This window comes from Schistocerca gregaria, unplaced genomic scaffold, assembly GCF_023897955.1.
Source record: "Schistocerca gregaria isolate iqSchGreg1 unplaced genomic scaffold, iqSchGreg1.2 ptg001482l, whole genome shotgun sequence".
Classification (NCBI taxonomy): domain Eukaryota; kingdom Metazoa; phylum Arthropoda; class Insecta; order Orthoptera; family Acrididae; genus Schistocerca; species Schistocerca gregaria.
The window spans coordinates 22,501-28,264 of record NW_026062775.1 but is presented as its reverse complement, the minus strand read 5'-3'; the positions used below and the strand labels follow the sequence as shown (position 1 = coordinate 28,264).

At 54.8% G+C, this 5,764-nt stretch overlaps 3 non-coding genes across 3 annotated transcripts in view; all 3 read left to right on the top strand.

Annotated features, from left to right (window-relative positions):
- Positions 1–2,888: 2,888 nt before the first annotated feature.
- Positions 2,889–4,781, top strand: LOC126332622 (small subunit ribosomal RNA). Its single transcript, XR_007563806.1, has one exon. It is a non-coding gene; the product is annotated as a small subunit ribosomal RNA (ribosomal RNA).
- Positions 4,782–5,143: 362 nt separating this feature from the next.
- On the top strand, positions 5,144–5,298 carry LOC126332620 (5.8S ribosomal RNA). The gene has a single exon (XR_007563804.1). It is a non-coding gene; the product is annotated as a 5.8S ribosomal RNA (ribosomal RNA).
- Positions 5,299–5,486: 188 nt separating this feature from the next.
- LOC126332623 (large subunit ribosomal RNA) overlaps positions 5,487–5,764 on the top strand; it is a 4,222-nt gene continuing 3,944 nt past the window's right edge. The window contains exon 1 of the ribosomal RNA XR_007563807.1: positions 5,487–5,764. This exon is cut by the window's right edge and continues 3,944 nt beyond it. This is a non-coding gene — a ribosomal RNA (large subunit ribosomal RNA).

The following is a 5,764-nucleotide window of genomic DNA, read 5'->3' as shown; positions in this document are numbered from 1 at the left end:
TAACTCAAGTTGTCCCTTAACCTAACTCAAGTTGTCCCTTAACCTAACTCAAGTTGTCCCTTAACCTAACTCAATTTGTCCCTTAACCTAACTCAATTTGTCCCTTAACCTAACTCAATTTGTCCCTTAACCTAACTCAAGTTGTCCCTTAACCTAACTCAATTTGTCCCTTAACCTAACTCAATTTGTCCCTTAACCTAACTCAATTTGTCCCTTAACCTAACTCAATTTGTCCCTTAACCTAACTCAATTTGTCCCTTAACCTAACTCAAGTTGTCCCTTAACCTAACTCAAGTTGTCCCTTAACCTAACCCACGTTGTCCCTTAACCTAACCCACGTTGTCCCTTAACCTAACCGACGTTGTCCCTTAACCTAACCGACGTTGTCCCTTAACCTAACCGACGTTGTCCCTTAACCTAACCGACGTTGTCCCTTAACCTAACCGACGTTGTCCCTTAACCTAACCGACGTTGTCCCTTAACCTAACCGACGTTGTCCCTTAACCTAACCCACGTTGTCCCTTAACCTAACCCACGTTGTCCCTTAACCTAACCCACGTTGTCCCTTAACCTAACCCACGTTGTCCCTTAACCTAACCCACGTTGTCCCTTAACCTAACCCACGTTGTCCCTTAACCTAACCCACGTTGTCCCTTAACCTAACCCACGTTGTCCCTTAACCTAACCCACGTTGTCCCTTAACCTAACCCACGTTGTCCCTTAACCTAACCCACGTTGTCCCTTAACCTAACCCACGTTGTCCCTTAACCTAACCCACGTTGTCCCTTAACCTAACCCACGTTGTCCCTTAACCTAACCCACGTTGTCCCTTAACCTAACCCACGTTGTCCCTTAACCTAACCCACGTTGTCCCTTAACCTAACCCACGTTGTCCCTTAACCTAACCCACGTTGTCCCTTAACCTAACCCACGTTGTCCCTTAACCTAACCCACGTTGTCCCTTAACCTAACCCACGTTGTCCCTTAACCTAACCCACGTTGTCCCTTAACCTAACCCACGTTGTCCCTTAACCTAACCCACGTTGTCCCTTTGCCTAACATAGTTCACTGCTCGGAATCTCTGGTGTCGTTGTTATCCTCATGTAGATGTCTTGCGAGTGTTGCTTACTTTCCACATATTCCTGCTATCCACTGTCAATTGTACTGCAATAGGACTATATCGCCGACCCCCCCCCTCCCCCCCCTCTGTCCCCCTCTGTCCCCCTCTGTCCCCCTCTTTGTGTCTCTGTCCTCTCAAGCTGGTCGGTCTGGCGTTTGAGTGTTAAATGAGCCTCGCAGCTGTTCAGTTGCATTCAGATGTCGACGCCCTCAGTGTACGTCGTGGTATGGTCTGTGTCCATTGTCCGCTGATGTCGTACGCGTAACCCACACGCTGTACCGATCATCGGTCGTTACGTACAGAGTGAAGTAGTGTGATACGTGTGACCGTACGCTGGCTGTGCCCAACGGTGTCGAATCTCAATTTCCATATGTTGTGCTTGATGCTACTTGTCTCGTCTCCCAATAACAGCTAGGTTGCACTGTGGTACGCCGTAGAGGCGTGTGGGAGGAACGTACGAACGCATTGTATGTCACCCTGGGTCGCTGGGGGTGGTGGTGCGGTGAGTCAGGTCAGGTCAGGTCAGCGTGAGCCGTCTGATGTAGTGACGCGTGTATTCCGACTTTGTCGTATTGCCTCACACAAAGTGCTACCCTGGTGGACCGCGTTCCATATCTGGGACATGCCGCAGATGCCGGTTGACAGTGGATCGCGGAAGGTACATCGCATACGTGCGCGGGCCACCTTCCACGTGTTCTCTTCTGCACATGTCGCAGTGTGTATGTGGTCTGATGTAGCGTGTCGTGACACATGACATCCTGGCATGCAAGAATTGTTGAATTCGCAAATGTAGGTGGACATCTACGTTTACTGCCCAAGATACGCAAATGAACTGGAAATCCGTTGTTGAGCGGTTGTTCACGCTGGAGGTGAATCTGTGATGGCGACGATCGGTACAGCTATTAACCGGTTGTTTCAGCGGTACCCGCCACATCCACACGCGTGACTAGGCCCATGTGGGTATGAAGCGATACGCGGCGGTGGCTTGGTGGGACTGTTCCCGGCCGGTGAAGGGGGGCCGCCCGGCGTGTTGGCCGCGCGCTGCGTGGGCGCACGCGCAACAGGCGGCTGGTGGGGGGCGCCGAGTGGCAGGAGCGCCAGCCGACGGGCCCGGCAGGCGGCGCAGCTACGCTGCGGCGCACCCTGCACGCGGCGCCTGGCGGCCAAAGTTGGTTCAGCCGAGCCCGGTGCGAAGCGCGGTGGACATCTGCAGTGTGCTGGTCTGATTGAGGACTGTGTGCGTTGAGGATGCGCCGCCGCCTGGCACTCGGCGCCGCGACGCCGTCTGCTGCTCGGTCGCCCCAGCGGTTCTCGCAGGTGGTTTGTATCGCAGTTGTGCGGACGTGTTGGCGCGTGCGCTGTGCTGGGAGAGTTCGCTTCTGCACCCAAGTGGGGCTTTGCCCTTGTGTGGCGCTGGCGTTGGAGCTGCCGGTCACCATAGGTGGCGCGTGTTGTCTCCCGCCGGCAATGCCACGACAGCACGCTCCCGGGCCTCTGTCGGCAGCGGCAAGCTCAGTTGGGAGCAAGGGTGTTCGCACTAAAACCGTCTACTCGCCTAACTCCGGGCGATTGCGCCTCTCTCGAAACCGACCAAGTACCTAGGACGGCGCTGCGCGCCGCCGGGACCTGAGAGGGTTTCGAGGTGTATCGTGCAGGGGAGCTCGGCCTCCTCCTGTTTGCAGAATAATTGAGCGGACGCTTGCGTGTTCGCGCGGGCCCCCGGGACACACTCCCGGGCGGCCGGCTGCTCAGCTCTAGTTGACGCAGCTCCCTGGTTGATCCTGCCAGTAGTCATATGCTTGTCTCAAAGATTAAGCCATGCATGTCTCAGTACAAGCCGCATTAAGGTGAAACCGCGAATGGCTCATTAAATCAGTTATGGTTCCTTAGATCGTACCCACGTTACTTGGATAACTGTGGTAATTCTAGAGCTAATACATGCAAACAGAGTCCCGACCAGAGATGGAAGGGACGCTTTTATTAGATCAAAACCAATCGGATTGGCTTGTCTGGTCCGTTTGCCTTGGTGACTCTGAATAACTTTGGGCTGATCGCACGGTCCTCGTACCGGCGACGCATCTTTCAAATGTCTGCCTTATCAACTGTCGATGGTAGGTTCTGCGCCTACCATGGTTGTAACGGGTAACGGGGAATCAGGGTTCGATTCCGGAGAGGGAGCCTGAGAAACGGCTACCACATCCAAGGAAGGCAGCAGGCGCGCAAATTACCCACTCCCGGCACGGGGAGGTAGTGACGAAAAATAACGATACGGGACTCATCCGAGGCCCCGTAATCGGAATGAGTACACTTTAAATCCTTTAACGAGTATCTATTGGAGGGCAAGTCTGGTGCCAGCAGCCGCGGTAATTCCAGCTCCAATAGCGTATATTAAAGTTGTTGCGGTTAAAAAGCTCGTAGTTGGATTTGTGTCCCACGCTGTTGGTTCACCGCCCGTCGGTGTTTAACTGGCATGTATCGTGGGACGTCCTGCCGGTGGGGCGAGCCGAAGGGGTGCTTTCGCGTCCCGAGGCGGACCCCGTTTAAATCCTACCAGGGTGCTCTTTGTTGAGTGTCTCGGTGGGCCGGCACGTTTACTTTGAACAAATTAGAGTGCTTAAAGCAGGCAAGCCCGCCTGAATACTGTGTGCATGGAATAATGGAATAGGACCTCGGTTCTATTTTGTTGGTTTTCGGAACCCGAGGTAATGATTAATAGGGACAGGCGGGGGCATTCGTATTGCGACGTTAGAGGTGAAATTCTTGGATCGTCGCAAGACGAACAGAAGCGAAAGCATTTGCCAAGTATGTTTTCATTAATCAAGAACGAAAGTTAGAGGTTCGAAGGCGATCAGATACCGCCCTAGTTCTAACCATAAACGATGCCAGCCAGCGATCCGCCGCAGTTCCTCCGATGACTCGGCGGGCAGCCTCCGGGAAACCAAAGCTTTTGGGTTCCGGGGGAAGTATGGTTGCAAAGCTGAAACTTAAAGGAATTGACGGAAGGGCACCACCAGGAGTGGAGCCTGCGGCTTAATTTGACTCAACACGGGAAACCTCACCAGGCCCGGACACCGGAAGGATTGACAGATTGATAGCTCTTTCTTGATTCGGTGGGTGGTGGTGCATGGCCGTTCTTAGTTGGTGGAGCGATTTGTCTGGTTAATTCCGATAACGAACGAGACTCTAGCCTGCTAACTAGTCGCGTGACATCCTTCGTGCTGTCAGCGATTACTTTTCTTCTTAGAGGGACAGGCGGCTTCTAGCCGCACGAGATTGAGCAATAACAGGTCTGTGATGCCCTTAGATGTTCTGGGCCGCACGCGCGCTACACTGAAGGAATCAGCGTGTCTTCCTAGGCCGAAAGGTCGGGGTAACCCGCTGAACCTCCTTCGTGCTAGGGATTGGGGCTTGCAATTGTTCCCCATGAACGAGGAATTCCCAGTAAGCGCGAGTCATAAGCTCGCGTTGATTACGTCCCTGCCCTTTGTACACACCGCCCGTCGCTACTACCGATTGAATGATTTAGTGAGGTCTTCGGACTGGTACGCGGCATCGACTCTGTCGTTGCCGATGCTACCGGAAAGATGACCAAACTTGATCATTTAGAGGAAGTAAAAGTCGTAACAAGGTTTCCGTAGGTGAACCTGCGGAAGGATCATTACCGACTAGACTGCATGTCTTTCGATGTGCGTGTCGTGTCGCGCAACACGCTACCTGTACGGCAGTGGCCGTGCGCCGCGTGCGGAACCACGCGTGCCTCTCAAAACTAGCGGAAGTGTTGTTGTTGTGTGGTACGAGCGCTGAAGCTCTGGAGCGGCTGGCCTGCGGTACCTGGCGCCTGGCGCCGGTTTTGAATGACGTTCGCCCGAGTGCCTGTCCGCTCCGGTGTGGAGCCGTACGACGCCCATCGGCTGTGAGGCCGTTGGACACAAAAAAAATAGTGGAACAGGGGCCGTCAGACGCCTCAGTCCCGCAAATGCTACTGTCTTGAAAGAGACAGTGGGAGACTGAAAAGGAAAAGATCACCCAGGACGGTGGATCACTCGGCTCGTGGGTCGATGAAGAACGCAGCAAATTGCGCGTCGACATGTGAACTGCAGGACACATGAACATCGACGTTTCGAACGCACATTGCGGTCCATGGATTCCGTTCCCGGGCCACGTCTGGCTGAGGGTCGGCTACGTATACTGAAGCGCGCGGCGTTTGTCCCGCTTCGGAGACGTGGGAGTGTCGTGGTCGCCTGTGTGGCCGGCCGCGTCTCCTTAAACGTGCGATGCGCGCCCGTCGCCTGGCGGTTCGCATACCGGTACTTTCTCGGTAGCGTGCACAGCCGGCTGGCGGTGTGGCGTGCGACACCTCGTACAACGACCTCAGAGCAGGCGAGACTACCCGCTGAATTTAAGCATATTACTAAGCGGAGGAAAAGAAACTAACAAGGATTCCCCCAGTAGCGGCGAGCGAACAGGGAAGAGTCCAGCACCGAACCCCGCAGGCTGCCGCCTGTCGTGGCATGTGGTGTTTGGGAGGGTCCACTACCCCGACGCCTCGCGCCGAGCCCAAGTCCAACTTGAATGAGGCCACGGCCCGTAGAGGGTGCCAGGCCCGTAGCGGCCGGTGCGAGCGTCGGCGGGACCTCTCCTTCG